At 34.1% G+C, this 20,599-nt stretch overlaps 1 protein-coding gene across 7 annotated transcripts in view; it reads right to left on the bottom strand.

Annotated features, from left to right (window-relative positions):
- Window positions 1-20,599, bottom strand: part of ZBTB20 (zinc finger and BTB domain containing 20) — an 807,544-nt gene that overhangs the window by 226,123 nt on the left and 560,822 nt on the right. Inside the window, exon 6 of one of the 7 annotated variants that reach the window (XM_030802016.1) lies at window positions 18,441-18,512. The exons of the other annotated variants lie outside the window; for them this stretch is intronic. The gene's annotated coding sequence lies outside the window, so the exon portion shown is untranslated. The remainder of the gene's footprint in view (window positions 1-18,440; window positions 18,513-20,599) is intronic. 7 annotated transcript variants of the gene reach the window in all.

The raw sequence follows: 20,599 nt of genomic DNA, 5'->3' as shown, positions 1-20,599 counted from the left end.
CACAAACTTACAGTTCTGGAGGTCAGAAAGTCCTAAAATCATGGTATCAGCAGAGTTATGTTTTTTTCTGGAGTCCTTAGGAGAAAATCCCTTTCCTTGAGTTTTCCAGTTATTAGAGGCCACCTCTATTCATTGGCTCATGGTCTATTCCTCCCTCTTCAAAACCAGCAATGCAGCATCTTTAAATCTCTCTCTCTCTGACCTCTGCTTCCATCACCACATCTCCTCTGTGATCTTCCTGCCTGCCTTTTTCCTTTAAATGGCCCTTATAATCATATTAGGCCTATCCAGATAATCTGGTATAATCTTCCCATCTCAAAAATCCTTAATTTAGTCACATCTGTAAAGTCTCTTTGCCATCTAAGGCAACATATTCACAGGTTCTGAGGATTAGGATGTGAACATCTTTGGTGGGGTGGGGAGGGGGGCATTAATCTGTCTGTCACAGAGACTGAAATATTCTAGGTACCCAAATTTCAAATAGCAGGCAAGATGGTATCTTATTTCTTTAAACCTCATAGCATGGTAAGCTGCACAGACATTTTTACATATACTCTCATAATTTTTAAGGAGATTGTGATGTCCAACTCTCCAGTTTCTCTTCTGGCACAAGTGTGTGGAAATCATGGTCTTAGCTTTGGTTTGTAGAACCAGATTTTACTCCTTTACCCAGTTTTAGTCAATCCCATTTATATTTAAATTTGTCCTTTTTGAGCATTCATACTGCTATCCTTAGCCAAAGAATTATTAGTACAGTAAGTGCTTTCTGCACTTACTTCTCCTAACTCTAGGAATAAAAGGCACACGTGTTTAGCTGAGAACCAACCAAGACAGAATTCTAGCACTTCTCATTACATCTTTCTTGTGCCCTTCCTTCAGGCACTATACTGACATCTCAATAAGCAAATAGCACCAGCATTGCAGGTGTCAACACCAATGACTATACCATGAGAAATTCCCTTATGTCACTCCTTGCACGGGTAAAGTTAACCCAGATGTCTTCCTTCTCTCACCTAAAATATCTGCTTGCCTGACCTACATCTCCCTTGTCCATTGTTTCCAATGAACACTAACCCTTAAACATTTAAGCCTCATCAGCACATGCCCATCATAACAGCATCACATCCTTGTCCTGCTGGAAACTATTCAGCATCCAGAGGACCATCTTTATGCTGATAACACTAAAATATAAAATAATGCCAACAGCTGGTGCTACAAATGGCTTTTAAAAACGATGTTCATTCACTAAAATTCCTCTTGCTACTTTTGACATGAAACACGCAGTCTCTAATTATTCTGATCAAGACGGTGAAATACAAAAACAAACTTTAATTGTGTTTAACAGATATTTAATCAGGACTCACTGAACTACAGATTAAAGCTGAAATTCATAAACCATAATTACCCGATTGTCGCAATCTTTTGGTCCACATTCTCCTTCCGTCTGGGCGTCTGGCACCTTGCCCCGAATTTCTTTTACTGTCTTCTCAGCTTCGTTACTGTTCATGTTTTCCAGCAGAGATTTAGCACAGATTACAAAATATCTGTTCTTGGCAACTTTCTTCATTAGCTTTTTTCCCCCCCCTTGCAAAAAAGTTTATTTTTTTTTTCTATCAGAGTAGCTGGAACAGGCATACGTTTAGGGTGCTTTGATGACACAAACTAATTATATAGTTATCAGGAGATAATACGGTAGCGATAACCAAAGTTACTACAGTTATCATGTAGGTATCATGCAATTTCTCCAGTATACCATGCGGTGTGTCCCAGTCACCATGTAATTACCTAATGTCACTATTGCATTGTTTCATGGAAAATGCTTATCTCACCCCAACAAAACCTTTTCTGCCACATTTAGAGAAAAAAAAAAAGAAGTGAAATTCTTAGTTCTCATTTCCAGTACTGCTCATTCCCAGTAAGATGTTGTCATGCAAATGTAAGGGAAACACCTGCCCCTCCTGAAAATTTGCTTTTACAGGGAGCAAATGGAGCAATTATGTTATTATTATTATTTTTTTCTGCTTCACTCTTTCCAGGTAAGAGAAGTAATTACCAACAGTACATTCATTTTTTTCTTTTTTTTTTTTTTAAAAAAGAAACCAATCCCCCCACCGACCCCCGAAAGAAACACCCTATTTACTTAGGATTCGTTTAGTCTGGCACTTCCCCCCTATACTCTTTCCTTTCAAATTTCAGTCACTCACATTTGTTTTTCCTAGAATTATGGTGTAAATCATTCTTAACAAGCTAACTTGAAACTTCTCTCACTCAGTAGAAACACAAAATGCCACTGTAATTGAAACACGGAAGCTTGAAACTCTTTCTAACCAGTTCTTTTGGGCCACTCTTCAGAAGGGCATGCCGAGTTTCCCTTACAGTGCGGTAACCCCTGTGTCACACAGCGAGGATAACATCACAGACCAAGGCAAGAGGATAAAGAGAAGGCACTGGCTAAAGAAGAGGTGGGTGGTTCCTTTATTCCCCCCAGTTGGGCAGTCAACCCTATGAAGCAAGGACTGTAGTTGCTACTTATTTATCTCAAGTTGATGGCTTGATGTCTGACCTCACTAAGACCTTTAGATGTGACACACCACCTGAGAGTTCCAGTTTAAAACAGGATGTAGTAGCTTCCTTTGCAGCACAAGTTGAAAGCTATTTCCAATTCTGCTTTTATTAGTCACCTCCCAATCTAAGAGCTGCCCATTCAATTGTACACTTAACTCATGTCGGGGTAAAAATCACCTCCAGATTTAGAAGGGCCAGAAAAATTGCTATCCTATCCTAGCACATTGTTCTTCAATCACACAGTTCCTCTAAATACAGCTGACAGGCTTTGAGATGCAAAATGCATCACTTTAATGTAGTAGAGGTCCCCTTCACTGCATTGCCAAATCTATTTAGCAGAATCTTCTTGGAATAATCTGTCCCTAGACCTGAGGATGCACAGTGATTTTCAGCATTTTAAGCTAACGATAATGGTTAGTGCTGAGAACAGATGTACCTGGCTGTGATGTGATCTATTCCAGTAGGCTTTTATGAGCTGTTCATTCCTATTGACTTAGCATTTTATGTCTGTGCTTTTGCCTGGTGTGATGGTTGCATAGGGGTGTCATGTGTGTATTTTCCTGATGTGTGATGGCTGCACAGGGGGCTGTGTGTATTTTCTCAGTGCAATGGCCACACAGGGTGTTATGTGTGTGTTTGCCTGGAGTTATAGCTGCACATGTTATTGTGTGACTTTTCTCTCTATTTGATGCTTGCTCGCAGGGTCCTATGTGTATCTTTTTCTTAGTGTGATGGTTGCACTCAATGCTGTGCTAATGATGGACATTTCTAGCAATTATCTATCTACAGGGTCCTCGGGAAAAAAATTGCAGTAAAATCAATAAACAGTGCTAGACAGGCCCTTGTAAATATGAAATGACACCATGCACAAATGCCGTTTCCTACTATAGCATGTTAAAATCCAAATTCTGTTACGTTATTGGCATTGGGATAAAATTTCTATGGTCTCTCCATCTCCTTCATATATTGCAATCTTTTGGGGGAAGTTGAGATTACTGCTGGTTGGAGGGCTTTTACAGATGAATCTATGAAATAATACTTTTTGCTACATTGTCCTACACATCATCTCTTATACTCCATTCTGACTTATCCTGGTATAATAGCTGATATTCTAAAAGTGAATATGCCTTTCATTTATTCCTTCAGTCTCACCAAGCCCTCCCCATATACCCCCTACATCACACATACAAAAACCCCTCGCTTGCCTCCCTCTCTCTAGTTTCTCTGTATCCCTCCTGTGTTCACCAAATGGAACTGACAAAGGAAACAACCAATGAGGTTAAAATCTTTTGAAACCCCTGGAATACAGATGAGCTGGGAGGCATCTGGAAACAAAACCAGACACTTGAAATCAAAGAGACAAGTAAATTACTATCCTAATCTAGGAAGAATAACTAAAGGTGTCAGTGGGGTTCCATTGATAGCACTTGGCTCTGGGCCAGAATGCCAAGGGTTCAAACTCCACACCAGCTTTGGGCTCAGGCCCAAGACTTGCTACTGCAGGGTGCAGCAGCATGTGCAGCAGTGTTAAAGGTGTCAGCCTTCTGCAGAGAGGTTAAGTCCAAGTCCTTCTGCCTGTTTGTCATTACACCCCAGAGGGACGGAGAGATAACCCAGGCTTTCTCTTCGCTGCCTTTCTCAATAGAACAGGCGGAGGAGGAACTAGTGCTCAGCAGCAGTGCTTGCTAGTATGAGTATTATACAACTAATTAGTAAAATTCCCTTCTACTGATAAGGCTGCTTGAAGTATGTGCAAGAAAATCCACTGTCCCTCTCCCCCCACGAAAAACCTGATGTTTGTCCTAAAGATTCTTCCATCAATGCAAAGAGCTAAGTTTGGAAACCTAAAACCATGTGTCTAAAAGAAAGAAAATGTTTTCGTTGGAACAGCTTACATGTCTGGTACACTTGCATAAAAACTATCGCATAGCATTTTAGAGCTAAAATTGCTATAAAATGCTTAATACAGTAAGAGTAATTATGAGATTTTGCATGCACAGCTGGTATACAACTAAAGTCTCAGCCACATATTCAATGGAGCATGGGAAAACCATTTATAAAAATTCCTGGTATGCCAGTTTAACTCACCATCAACAGCCTATCAACACTTCATTCTTTAAGTGGATAGGGAAGATATTTACCTACCAAATGCTTTATTTCTTCTCTCATGGATGTTATCAATACTTGATTCAAGGAATTTGAGTTATTACTTAGAGAGTAGAAATATAAGCTGTTAACAGGACAGGAATGACCTGAATGCAAGGCCTTTCCACTGAGTGAAGAAGTTACAATGATAGTAGTAAGTATTGAACCAAAAGACCAAATCATTAAATCTACTTGTATCTTCCCTTTTTAACCTCTGCTTTTTGCTATATCTTCACATATTCTTGTCTCTCTTCATTTCTCTAAGATTCAAATCCTTGGGTGAGTTCCTGGGTACTCTGGACTCCCCTGCCGTAGCCCACCTGGCCTTGGCTTCCCCTGGGTAACACCCTGAAGACAGAGCTCTTCCTTTACATTTTCCCCCAATCAAGTTATAACAGGTGTTTGTTCTCCATTCCCTTTAGTTCCAGCTACATCACTTGAAAAGAAGCTGATTTGGATGAGTTGTTAATGGTTAATAATAATTTTAAAAAGTTTCTTTCTTTTTTTTTTTTTTGTGAGACGGAGTCTTGCTCTGTCGCCCAGGCTGGAGTGCAGTAAAAAGTTTATTTCTTGATGAAAACATTGATTTTAAGAGTCAAATGACGAACCTCTTTATTGTGGTCTTTTAGGCTCTATGGAAAATGCCATAATAGGTGAGATGATTCTAATCAGAAGCATTGATGGATGCTCCATTGCACATTTTTTGGGCATAGGAGCCAGTGGATATATGGGAATTCCCAGGTGGACAGGAAGTTTGGGGACACAAAGGCAGCATGACACAATACAAAATGAATTTGAACAGAATCAGGAAACTCAAGTTTTAGGACCAACAAACTTTGCCACGAAGTGTTTGGCAGACATTCAGTTTCTTAACCTGAGAAATGAGGCAGGCCCTGGGATCAGAAACTCTCCATGATCCTTTCTGGCTCTTACATTCTATGACTCTCTGACCGCAGGTCAGTCAGCTCTCCTGGATTAGCTACCACCTCCAGTTAAGAACTAATGGTTCTGAATAAAGATGGCGGTCATTCCACACTGAGCCAACCTAACTAAAGAGGTGTTGATTTCCATAGTTGAGTTTTACCTGTCCGCCTACAACCTGCATACACTACTTTTGAGTTGGCTCCTTTATGCTATACAGATATTTCTTAGCATTTTGTTTTCCCTCATTTACTTAATTCAGCAAACATTTAATGAGCACTTTCTATACATGAAACATAGAATCAATCACTAAGGACAGGATTGAACAGGGCACCATCTCTGTTGCACAGATGATTTTATTATTCTTGTCCATTCTCTCTCTCTCTCCCCACCTTCAGTTTTATGCATAAACACATACTTCTAGAACTATAAAAGTAGTACAGAAAAAATAAGAGGAATTAGACTTATCTGAGCCAGTCTGAAATACTGTTTATTTTGAACAAAAGAATATGATAATAATTTGTGTTGGCAAAATATATGCATTCAATTATGCACTTCAATAGTATAAAGGGTATTTCTCAACATGTATTTTGAGGTCAGTAATTTGCAATAAGGGTAACAATTTGGGGGAAAGAAGATTATAAAGGTAAAACATTCCCTTCTGTAGAATCCTGATAAAGTCCTAGGATAAAATCTGTGACTTGTGTAAATAACCTCTGGGAAAATGAGATCATAGAATTTTTTTTTAGTTTTTGTTTTTCCTCTAAGGATTTTGGGTTCATATCCCTCCAAATTTTATTTCCTGACTTAAAAATAATAACTGCCACTTATTGAGTAAATATTAAATTCCATGCACTTCAAATACATTATTTTTATAAATACAGTATGAAATACAATATATTAATATATTGTATAATACAATATGATATAATACATTGTAAATATTAAGTTCAATATATTATTAAAGCAACTCTCCTATATAGATATTATTACTCTAATAGACATGAAAACTGTGGGTCAGAGAGTTGAAGTAACTTGTCAAAGATAATTCAGATAGTGTGCAGAGTTAGAATTTAAACTCAGGTCTGTATTTGTCTATGGAATATGGCTCCATAACCATTTCTTGGTTCTGCTGAATCTAACTTTATTTTAAAAATGAATAATCTTGCTTGAATGCTTTGTTAGCAAATAAGGAAAGCACCCTTTATACTCTTTCTTCACATTCATTAATTGCATTACATATAGTACAATGAACATAGGAGATGGTTACGATTTTTTCAGTGTAGATCTGGTTGCCTTTTCATATTGATTTGGACTGAGATAATTAAATTTGGGCTCTCAATCAAAGTGAAAGAATAAGCTATTTGCTATCTGAATAAGTATTTGTTATTAATTGATCAGACATGGTAAGGTGTGTTATTACAACTATATTTGTAAGGTATGATTTATGTTGTTCTACTGCATATTACTCTGTGCTGTTTTTCATTTTCTTGCACTTTGGACTTTTTGTTTTGTTTTTATGAATTTAGTCACAGTTGGTTATGTTTTGGACTTTGTGAAAATGTAATACTAAGGAAATTAAAAAAAGAAAGAAAATATTTTCAAAATGATGTCAAAATCAAATCTACCCCTCACTAATTTGATTTGTAGGAAATGGAGAACAAAGTATCAGAAGCAGAATGCTTTTAAATAATCCTAATTACTTCAATGTGCAAATGCATTGACTAAATCGAGGCATGAGTTTAACACTTTGCACTTCAATTGTGCTTATTCACCTAAGTTTTATAGATAGCATTTCTATAAAAAACAAGAGATATAGCTAGCCATTCCATAGTTATTGGGGGAAAACTATTGTTCTAAAATTCAAGCGTTCCTCTCAAGTCAGCCCACTTTTGGACTAACGCAGATCATTATGTCAAATAATTCAAAATAACATAATTTACTGTAACTACTCAGGTTTTCCCAATTGACTCTGCCTTCCCTATTCTTTTTTTCTGCCTTCAGTGGGGTGGGGTGAGGACGTGGAGGAAGGAAAGTTTCTGTTGGCAAAGCCACAGAGTGGAAGCAGCAAGGCTTTCGGTAGTCAAGCCACACAGCATTAAGCAGGGCCAATCTTGAGGAATGATGCCATGGGGTTAGAGTGGTTTGTGATCAAGGCTAAGATGGAGTCATGATGCCAGGGTTACTTAGTACTTGGTCTAGGACCAGCTGCACCAGAACCACCTGATGAGCATGTTAAAAAGACACATTTCAGGGTCTCACTCCAGAGCAAACCAACTGAATTAGTATCTTTTAAGGTGGAACTCAGATCTCCATTTTAAACAGGCTCCCCAAGTAATTCTTACGCTACTTAAGCCTGAAAGCACTGGCATATGCACTTAAGCTCTCTAATTCTATATCCAGCGAGAGCCTTGCTGCTATACCTGTACACTCTGTCCCAGTCATCAAGATGTATGTGCAAGTCCAACTATTTGTCCTGGGAGGCATTAACGCTAATAATAATGGCCCAAGGGCTTAGCTAGGCATGATGCTATTTGACATGCAGTATCTCATCCAATCCCCACAGCAAACTACGAGACAAAGATGATTACTATTCTCATCTTTCAGATGAGAAAACTGAAATTCAGAGAGACTTAGTAACTTGTTCTGGGTGCCACAATAATAACTGAAAGAGCTCTTAAGAACTATACTACTGCACTTTAACTCAGCCCTGCAGAAAAATACCTTGAAAGATGTTTACTTCTAAAGGTGTTCATAACTTGGTGATACCATCATTCCAAAGAAACTTGCCTAGATGCTAGTAAGATAGATTATGGAATAACACACAAAGTGTAAGCATTTCTATCCAAGGAACTTTTCCTTAGATTATTTCATAGAACTTAAACTCTCAAAAACTAGGCTAAGAATCCTTCATTAGTTCGTTCAACAATTATGCACTTTGCCAGAACCTGAGGTAAACAAAGATAAACAGGACACAGTCTCTGCCTTCACTAGACTTACAGTTCTGAAAAAGAGACAAGCTTGTGTACAAATGGTTCTGGGTTAACTTATACAGTCAGTGGAGGCCTGAGGGAGAGGGAGTAGTTCATTCTCCTGGCAGAAGGAAAAGAGGGTGAGGTCTGTGAAGTTTTAGTTACTTCAGTACTACGCCATTGGCTAATGTAAGGAACTTAGATTTTAAAGATTACATTTTTACTTCTACAGTTTTGTTACTAAAGGGGCAGACTAAGTTACTTGTATTTTTGAGCCAATAAAACTTTATCTGGTTCATTCTCTCTGGCATCAAACTGGTTTTCTTTTTTGGATAAATTTCTGGGTACAGAGCCAAGTAAGTTGTTATGTTTATTCATTCTTACACAGAGCAACCAAGATTCTATTCTTGAAATGAGTGCCTAATAAATTTTATCAGTAGTACTTTATTCCACCCAATAAAAGTGGTTCTTCTGTGACATACTGACTGTGTCCTTTATTTTCATTTGTTTCAATTATTCAGAATGCTATTATTAGATTGGCATATTTTTATAAGAGAAATTTAGAAATTAAAAACGATTGAAAACAAAGAACAATCTAGATTCTTTCCTTTGTGATAAGAGAGGATGATCCCGTATACATGTAAATGTGGTTTGAGGATGTTAATCTTAGACATGACTGAAGAAAATGAGATTCTAAAGAAAATGAGGGCCGGGCATAGTGGCTCATGCCTGTAATTCCAGCACTTTGGGAGGTTGAGGCGGGTGGATCCCCTGAGCTCAGGAGTTCGAGACCACCCTGGGCAACATGGTGAAACCCCATCTCTACTAAAATACAAAAAAGTAGCTGGGCTTGGTGGCACGCCCCTGTAGTCCCAGCTACTCAGGAGGCTGCGGCACAAGAATTGCTTGAGCCTGGGAGGTGTAGATTGCAGTGAGCCAAGATCGTGACACTGCATTCCAGCTTAGGCTACAGAGTGAGTGAGACTCAGTCAAAAAAGAAAAAAAAAAAGAGAGAAAGAAAGACGAAAGAAAGAAAAGAAAGAAACAGAGAGAGAGAGAGAAAGAGAGAAAGGGAAAAGAAAGAGAAAAAAAGAAAATAAAAAAGACAAAAGAAAAGAAAACAAAACAAAACAAAAGAAAACAAAAGAAAAGAAAACAAAAGAAAAAATGAGGCTCTGGAATGTCAAAGTTCAGGCTAATCACTTAAGGCAACGGTATGAGGATCCAAAAAAGAAAAAGAAATTATGAAATATGATACGATTCAGTTTGGGGGAACTGAAAATCTATGTATCCCATATTTAGTAACTGAATAAATTGGAATCAGACATGTATTCTTTTCTAAGTTGAATTATTACCAAATTTGAGATTGTGTTTAGATTATTTACTGCTTGCTTAAAACTTTTATTTTTCAAATTATTAGAGCATTTTTCAAGCATTAAGAAAGTTCAAGAAAAAGGCAATAGAAATATCAAGTAATTCCACCATACAGAGAAACTGCTCTTTACATTTGAATGTATTCTCTTACACCATTATCAAATACTTTCATTTTTATATTTGGGATTGTTTTAGGTATATAAATTTATTTGTATCTTTTGGACCAGGAATTTTTAGTTATGTTATTTTATACACTTTTCCTAATAAAATATTGTTTAAAATAACTTTAAGAACTATCTAATTTACATATATGGTATGCGGTGATACATACGGATATTCAATAATTTAATTCTCGAATTTTGTAATTTAAGACTTCAAAATCTTTTTTTCTCTTTTATAAATGACATTGTGATAAACATCTCTGTACCCAAATCTTTGTCTGAGATTCTATTTCCTCTAGACAGATGCCTAGAAGTAAAATTAATGGGTCAGAGGACATATTTTTAAAGCAAGGTTCTTGATAATATAATGCTATATTACTTTGCAGAATTTTGTGTCAATATATAGATCTGCACTATCACTATGAGTGTCTATTTTACCGTACCATTACCAGCACTGAGAATTACTATTTTTCATAAATCATGACTTTGAATCCTAGTGAATTATACTTTTTCATGTTTATTAGATATTTGTATTTCCTTTCATAATTTTTCTCTTTATATTCTTTTTAGCCATTCTATTTGACTGAACGTATATCTCAATATCTTCATATCTGCTGCTTCAACTTCATTTCTGATTGTAATACCATAGTCTGAGCTCTCCTTACCTTGCTCTGAATGATGGCATCATGTCTTCCTGTTCTGTATTCCAGGTTTCTTCCATTCTGATTTATTCTGCACACTGATGCCCAACAGTTATTTTGAAAATATGCTTTCATCATGTCAGTCCTGATCAAGAACCTATGATAGCTCCTGGTTATTTATCTATCAGCTGCATTCAACTGCCTCATTCAGGGGAAAATTCATCCTATTCTTGGATATTCCCTTATGAGTTCTGTTGAATAATTTAGGTTATTGCTATATGGACCCTATATGCAGTTATGTTTTTATAAGTGGGTATTTCTATATAAAGACAGAGAGACGCGATACGGAGTAGTAGAACACAAGAACTGGAAGGGGCTTTAGAATACATCAAAACCACTGTCTACATTTATAAACAAAAAAAAGTGGCCTACAGAGTTTAATGAACTACCCATGGTCATGGAGCCAATTAAATGACAGAACTAGGACTAGAAACTAAGTTGCATTATTCTCGTTTAGTGACTTTTAGATAGAGAATAATAAAAGTCATTTTTACAATTTAAAAAATAGAAACAGCTAGGAAGGCAGTTTAATTTCAATCTGTTGTTATGTATAAAAGATTGTTAAAATCATGCCACATAGAAGGCTTGAGTGTTCTTTTAACATGAATAATATGTACTTCTTATAAATCGATCAAATGTGTCATTAGAATTTCCATAAAATTTGCACATCTGCAAATGACCTAGTTTATTTATACTTTGCTTTGTCCCTTGCTAATCTATATTGTTTTATTTAATCTGCTTTGCCACAATAAAAGCACAGTATTTTTTTATCCCAGCGTATTGCAGACTTTCACTAAGTTTCTTAATAATATCAATAAAAAATCCAATTTTCCCAGCAAATTCATATAAAAGATTTCTTTTGACTATAGTTAGGGATTTGAAGAACTACCCTTAAAAAAAAAATAGGAACTACTTCAAAATGCCTCTATTTAAATAGTAAACAACACGAACTACTGTGGAAGAATGTGGGCTGTCATCCATTTAATATGATATGATGATTGCTATATATATTCAAGAATCCCACTGTATTTGCCAAATGAAAACTTAACAGTAGCCACTGGTTTAGAAACGAGAGTTACCAAATATATTTATTATTTGTGGAAGAGGGGTAGGGCATAAGAGGTAAACGTGGAAATAGCCATGAATGGACCTAACTTTGATAGAAGCTCACTGATTTCAAAGGGCTAATTAACAAAGCATGTGTTTGCCTAACAAAATAATTGACAGAAAAGGTATTTATTAAATCATAAGGTGATTCAACTGTTTATAAAATACAAGGTTTAAACACAATGGTAGTTCATCAGCAGCAATGAGAGCTCAGCTATGTTTTCTTTCTCCGTGTGTGCACATGTGTAACCAAACAGGTCCACCATTCACTTAACATTCAACCGATATTTATTAAGCAACTACTTTGTGCTAGAAGCCCTCTACTATTCAAAATAAGTAACCCTGTTATTCTGTTACAGAATACTTGACTACTCTAGACTACTGTAAAATAAAAATTAATAATAATAATTTAGCCGGTGTCATGGCTCACGCCTGTAATCCCAGCACTTTGGGAGGCCGAGGCGGGCGGATCATGAGGTCAGGAAATCGAGACCATCCTGGCTAACATGGTGAAACCCCGTCTCTACTAAAAATACAAAAAGAAATTAGCCAGGCGTGGTGGCGGACGCCTGTAGTCCCAGCTACTCGGGAGGCTGAGGCAGGAGAATGGCGTGAACCCGGGAGGTGGAGCTTGCAGTGAGTCGAGATCGCGCCACTGCACCCCAGCCTGGGTGACAGAGCGGGACTCCGTCTCAAAAAAAAAAAAAAAAATTTATACCTGATATAAGGTGTTATAACAAAAATAATAAATTGAGTGATAAGAGGAGACAGATGAACAGCATCCTAAATTTCTCATTTCATGTAGTATACTACTTCATTAATGACAATAATTAAACAGTTGAATGTTTTTCAGAAAAATAACAGTGATCATTACTAAAATAATAAACTATACTTTAAAACTTCAAATTGCTAGATTGATAAAAGCTAAAAAGGTAATCATATATCAAAAGAGACAGAGAGAGAGAGTGAGAAAGTGAGTGAGAATAGACCAAGCAAGCATAAAAACATAGAAAATATAAAAAAGATTTCTGAGATAGGACTAGATATATTTTTTACAAAAGGAATATTAGTTAATTTAATTAACATTAAAAATAATAACCATAATAATTTTAAAAGATAACAAAACACAATTTAACCATAGGATAGCAGTTTAAGGACACTAGTTTTGGTAGCAAAAACAGGATTCAAATATTATTTCTGCCATTTACTTGTTATAATCTCATTCCTACTGGTGTATTTAGTCTATTTACCTCAATTTTGTGCTCTAAAAAATGGAAATAAGAATAACTGAACATAGAAAGGATTGGGAAAAAATAATATGTAATGCTTATTATTACATTATTATTACATAAATATTGTTATTTTTACATAAATGAGAAACTTATTATTTATTTTATTAATAAAACATTATTAATTTTATTATTATTATTTATTTTACATAAATGAGAAGCTTATTATTACATAAATGAGAAACCAGGTAATGTGACCAGCACAACTAAACATTCAATAACTGTAATTTATAATATTATGTGTTTTAAATGATGTATCTATGTACCCATACAAATTAAAAAAAGAAAAAAATAGAAAAATGGTGCTGATAGATTTTCTCAATGTGGAGTTGCCACAAGCCTTCAATTTGTGAAAAACTCAATAGCTGTGAAGTGCAATACAGCAAAGCACAATAAAAATAATATAAAAAACCTAATAAAGAGAGATAAGAATCAAAGGAGTATTGTCCAAGATATATTGTTACCTTAAAAATTCCATGAAATATAAAATGTGAAAATCATAGAAACACAGTCAGACTTAAAAAGAAGATGATTATTTACAGAAAGCTACTAAAAGCAGCCCATGGTGCTGAAGCCATAGGCCTGCTGAAATCTGGATCTAGAATCACATTGAGATACCTAGAATTCTAGCTCTTTAGAGTAATGAGGTCAAAAAGGCCCCATTTGAAATGGTGGACCTGAACTTGGCTTTCTACTTTATCACAAGGCTGCAAAAATTTGGCCAACTGCTGCCTGGGGAAACAGCTTATATAGGGCTGCAGGACCTGGGAGGTGGAAGAATAAAGATACAGCATTATGATAAAATATTCATGGAAGAATGACGCTGAAAGCTACCATTGTAAGATCTGGATTGGGACTGAAAAGATCCAGATAAAGGCAACTGTAAAACCACTAGTTAGGGATATGTGAACAAAACAAAACCTGTAAAACAAAATTCCAGAGCATAAGCAAGTAATGGTAAGAAAATCAATCAATAATTGTAACATTCACTCCAGATAAATTTGATTTTATGAAATTATCTGACAATGACCTCAGCATGAATATGCTTGAGATGCTTAGTGATAAAGTACTCATACCTAAAAAAGAACAAGAAATGATTAAAGACAGATAGAAATAAAATAAGAATAGGTGAATAAGAGTAAAAATTAATCAGAAATCTTAAAAAATTAAAAATGTTCATTAATATAAAAGTACAATAAATGAAATAAGGGAATTTCAAGGAAATAATTGAGTGAATTGGAAGGTAATGTTAAGGAATTCACTCAGAAAAAAATTGTAGCAAGAAGAATTAATTTTTTGAAAATGAAATAGCAATTGAGATACTAATCAGTAAGCTGATTAGAAAATACCAATGTTTATCTTCTAAGAATTCCAGAAAAAGTAAATGGAGGTAATGACAAAGGAACAATAAAGAAAAGGATAATAGCTGAGAATTTTCCAAAATTGGAGTCCTGAGATTTATAAGTATATCCTGAGTTCATGACTAATAATTCAAAATAAATCCATGTCCAGACACATTTCAAAGAAACTACAAGACATTAAGGATATAGAATAACTTTTAAAAGCTACCAGGAGAAAAAGCAGATTACTTATAAAGAGATAAAAACAGATTGATAGATTTCTCTTAATTAAGAATAGTTGACAGAACAATAGTCTAAGATATAATTGAGCAATGCCTTTAAAATACTCAACAAAAAATACCCATATAAATTGCTATTTAAGATAAAAAACAAAATAAGTACATTTTTAGTTATATAAAATATATATATTACCCAAAGTCCTCACTAAATAATTACTAAAAAAATGTAATAAGAAAAGTGAACCCAGAAAGGAAGCCACAGGATCTAAGAATAACGGTAGGCATAATAATATCTAAAAATATTAGTAAATATAATTAAGCATTGATTATAGAAAATAGTGATCACCACTTTTGCATATGGTTAAAAACTAAAACTTCATTACACAATTATAGTAACAAGATTGATACTTAATAGGTAATTAAAAGATGCTATGCTAACCACCTTTTTTATACTAAGAAGAAGGTCAGAAATACCAAAAGGTCGATTTTATATTTTCTTAGAAAAATATATAGTTCAGTAAACACAAAAGAATTTTAGAATTAGTGCTAAAGAAAGAGATAAACCACCTACAGTTTTCAAGCCAGAAGTAAAATCCATTTACCAGATAAAATCAAAAAACAAGCTAAAAAAAGTTTTTCAATTAAAACCATATAAAACACATCATTTTATTTTAATGCATTTAAATTCAGAAATAAATAATAAAAATAGAGCAAATATGTTTACAAAGTAAAAGCATACCCTTTTAAATACCTCAAGGGTTAAAAATAGAACAGATATTATGAAATATTTAAAATTGAACAAAACTACTTATCAAAACATGGTATGCAGCTAATGAGAAACCAGGAGAAAAATTTACAGTCTGAAATTCGTTTTTAAAGATAATAAAAATTATTGACAGTAAAAGGGTAATAATTCAATTCAAGAATCTAGAAAAAGAAAAATGGCCTAAAATATTAAAAAATAGAAGGAAGGAAATAACGCTAATGCTGATAAAAGCAGAAACTAATGACTTAGACTACAAATAAATAATAAAGTAGATAAGCAGAATCAAAAGCCAGTTTTTGTAAAAAAGTAAATGAAACAGAAAAATGTCTAGTGTCTAATAAAAGAAAAGGCAGAAGGGTCAAATAAATGATATTAGGAATAAGAGGGGAACATAATTAAGGACAAAAAATTAAAAATTGTAAGAATATATAAATAACTTTATACAAATAAATTGAAGTACAAACTGTGAACTGTATTTAAAAAAAAAACTTCCCAAAATTGACTAGAGAAGAATCAGAAATTTCCTCTATGGTTATTGGTTTATTCAGATATTCTGATATTCAAGTCTGCCTACCTACAACCTACTGATGAAAAGTACCAAGTTCAGATGACAAATACTTAGAATGAATAATCCCAATAATATGATAACTGTTTAAGATATAGAAAAAATGAAATGCTACTCAACTTATTTGGTGAGGCTAGTATCATTGTCACAGCAAAACTCTACAGTAACAGTTAAAAAATAAAATTTAAAGATTGATCTCCCCATGTAAACATACTACATGTCAGTAAATTAAACTCAATAGTAGATTAAAAAATACACCAAGAGCGAGAATATTTTTTTCCAAGAATATAAGAACTGTTAAATATCAGGAAATGTATTAATATCATACGAAATATTAACATGGTAGTGGAAAATTTTATCATATTATTGATGCAGAAAATGCATTAGATAAAATTTAACTAGTATTTCTGTTAAAAACACTTAGCAAACTATAAATAGTTTAGGAATATATTAAGAACTTCCTTAATACAATAATTTCGATTTCTCAAAATCCCAAGCAAATGTTATGTTTCTAAAACATTTCTATTAAAATAAGAAACAGAATAGATATTCTTAATATGACTATCCTATTCACACTATACAGAGGTTTAGTAATGCAATATGACAGGAAAAAATTGAACATTTAAGAATTAGAATTTAAGAGAATGACTGTCATTTTTTACTGCTGACATACATGCTGCTGTAGAAAACTTAAGAGAATTTACCAGTTTAGTTACTCAAAGTAGTAAGACAGCTCAGCAAAGTTGCTGAATATATACCAATAATAACCAATAAACAATGAAATGGAAAACAGATATGAATATAATAGTGTAAGAATCTAAGTTATATGAGGAAAAATTTTACAAAATAGATTCAAGAAATTTATGATGGAAATTTTAAAACATTATTAAAGGATATGAAGATGATCACAAATAGAGGGATATAGTATGTCACTGGGCAGCAAGACACATTATAAAAATGTCAATTCTCCCCAGATTATTTCCTAATGTTAATGTAATTACAAATAAAATTCAGCAAGACTTTTGCCAAACTTGACCAACTAGCCCTAAAACTCATATTGAATAGCAAAAGACCAAGGGAGCTAAAAGAATCTTAAAAAGGAACAAGGTAGAGAGACTTATCTTACCAAGTAAAAAGAATATTATAAAGCTATGGTAATTAAGGGTTACAGTGTTAGTACAAGGATAGAAAAACAGTCCATCGGATCAAATAAAGATCATATAAACAGATTTAATATAGGCAAAAGATGGCATTACGAATTAGTTAATAAAGAATGAATAATTGTTTAAATAATACTGGGATAATTGGGTTATCCATATGGAAAAAGAATAAAATAGGGTGCATGTAAGGTACCATAACCAAAAATAATTCCAGAAGGATTAGAGATCTAAATGTAAATGGGAAACCTTTAAAACTGTTAGAAGAAAATACAGAAAGGTAAATGACCTTGGCATGTGAAAGGATTTCTTAAATGACATAAAAGCACAAATTATAAAGGAAAATATCAATAAGCCTAACTGAGTTAATATTAAAAGCTTTATAAAAACAAATACTACTAAAGCCACAGTTAAAAGGGCACCTACAAATTGGGAAAAAATCTTTGTAATCTCTATGGCCCAAAATATGAAAATCCAGAATATTACAACAACAGCAACAACTAATACCAAAAACCAAATCAAGCCAAACAAAACAAAACTCTTCCAAAATAACAACAGCACAACAAATAACCCAACAGAAAGATGGACAAAAGATACAAATTAGGCAACACAGAAGAGAAAATCTCAACGGCTTACAACTAAAAAAAAAAAGTTAATGAGATATTATTTAATTCTGATCAGACTGACAAAAATTTTACAAAGTCTGACCATCACAAATGTTGTGAAGCATGTGGAGAAGCTTTCATAGATTGTTACTGAGAATATAAATTGGTACAAATACATTGGATAGAGATTTTACAATACCTAGTAAAGTTCAAAATGCATATTTCTTAAAGTTTAGCAATTCTACTTCTATGTATATACGTCTATAAAAATGTTAACTGTGGTCTTGCTCGTGATTTGGAAACATTGAAAATAATGTCCAACAATGAGAGAATTGATAAATAAATTTTAGTAATACATACAGAAGAATACATTTCATATAAACCAAAATATATGGCTTATGTAAAACTAATTCATGATGATAGAGGTTACAGTGGTCTTGCTTGTTTTTTACCTTTTGTTAAAACTTTGGAAAATTTCACCTTCAAGGGGCACATACAAAGGACTCTTCTTAGGTATTATAAATATTCTGTACCTTGGGTTGGGTGTTGTCACACATATACTCATCAAGGTGTACACTTAATTTGTCTAGTTCACTGTATGTAACCTATAATAAAATAATAAAAAATAGGTTCAGAAACGAATGTTCCAAATTATTAAACTTCGTTTAACCTGGGTTCTGGATTCTTGTATTTCATATTATCCTTTATACTTTCATGTGTTTAACTTTTTTTTTTTTTTTTAAGACAGAGTCTCACTCTGTCCACCAGGCTGGAGTGCAGTGCTACCATCTCGGCCCACTACAACCTCCGCCTCCTGGGTACAAGCGATTCTCCTGCCTCAGCCTCCCGAGTAGCTTATAGGCATGTGCCACCACGCCTCGCTAATTTTTGTATTTTTAGTAGAGACAGGGTTTCGCCATGTTGGCTAGGCTGGTCTCGAACTTCTAACCTCAAGTGATCCGCCCACCTTGGCCTCCTAAAGTGCCGGGATTATAGGCGTGAGCCACCATGCCCAGCCTGTGTTTTAAATATTTTACATTAGAAAATATATAAGGCAAACACCATAGATTTTCCTAACTAGAATTAATCGAGATAAAGGAAAGCACTAGTGTCATCTTCTCTTCACTATCTCTAATAATGGAGCCCAATATTAATAAGCACTTCACAGCCAAACATGCCTACAAAGTGATTATTTTGTTGAATCAAAAGCAAACATTCATTTCTTGACTAACTATAGAATCTCAGGCTTCCTTAAGTGACCAGAGGGATATATTGTTGATATAGACAATGCACAAAGATCATCTATTTAGTTTTTCATTTGATGAAGTGAGGCATGCATTGTCAAAGACTTTTACTTACATGAATTAACAGAATCAACAGGTGATTTGGTATCAGTACTGCTATTGGCTGGTGGGTTTCACCTCTGGTTTCAGAAAAGAAAGAGATGATACCTTTTCAATGCTGCGTTTCAAGTCAACCATATGAAAAGTAAGGTTTTATTCCAGTCACTTTTCTTTCTCTCATAATGTGGAAGAAAAGTGCCAGCCACTGCTACTCTAGCCACTAACCATGGTACAGATGTTTGAAAAATGCGAAACAGAGAAATGAAACAAAAAGGAAACCCTCAAAAATTAAGTTTTGCATAAGTGAAAAATACAGTATTTATGTATCATAACTGCAAAAAGATCAATGGACTTTTTTCTCTTGTGTTAAACAAAAATAAACACAAACACTAATTTTTGACTTAAGTGTTTTGTTGAAACCAACAATTACAAGGACCAACTCAAACATGGCTAAAAGTGGGAATAAAAATAAGATTTCTTTTAATCTGATAAAAGATTTTTTATCGCCAAGAACGTTACAGTATGACCTACTTAAGTGAATGCTTATTAAAGAAACAGATTCATTTAAAAAACATGCTTTTAGTTGAATAGGAATGGTGCAAGTGTTTCTTTGAAATCTTACAAAAGATAAAAATTAATTGAACTAACTAAGGTTCCTTACCCTATGCAGATAAGAAACGGCTTAGAAAGAAATGTCTTCAAACTGTTGGAATGTATATTCCTTAGTTGATGTAACCAATGTGGGGTCTCAGTTACTACAATAGCAAATGTCCTATTAGATTTAAGCACATCAGTGCAAATTATTAAAATGAGACTGTCTTTGTTTAAAAGAAAGCTTTAAAAACTGTAATGTAATCTCTGAGGGAGTATTGCCTGAAATGAAAGTTTTAGGCCTAGCTCTGCCACAATCCTATTGCGCATCTTGGTTCATCTGATTAAACATCTTTGGGTCTCAACATTCACATACATTCACATTTCTAAAGTAAGTGTGATATGAAGTCATAGCTTGATCATCAAACTTCTTTCTAGCCCTAAAATTCTACGAATCTAATGAGATTAATTTATCATGAGGTGTTTTTCTTCTTTCCTTTGTTAATTTCCTTACAATAAATAGACAAATAAATGATCAAATAAGCAAATAAATAAATATTAAAAACACATACACACACTGATAGCTATCCCTCTGAATAGGAAGAAAGACTTTTTTTTGTCTGCCATTATCTATCCCCTAATGTGTATTTAAAAAGAGAGCTCCCACAAAAAAGATTTTTATTTTTTTCGAAATCAAAAATAGCGTATCATTTATTTGCCATTTAAGTTCTATTAAGAAGGAAAACACAAAATCATTA

The sequence above is a fragment of the Nomascus leucogenys genome, chromosome 21, assembly GCF_006542625.1.
Source record: "Nomascus leucogenys isolate Asia chromosome 21, Asia_NLE_v1, whole genome shotgun sequence".
Lineage (NCBI taxonomy): Eukaryota > Metazoa > Chordata > Mammalia > Primates > Hylobatidae > Nomascus > Nomascus leucogenys.
This window is presented reverse-complemented; position numbering and strand designations above follow the sequence as displayed.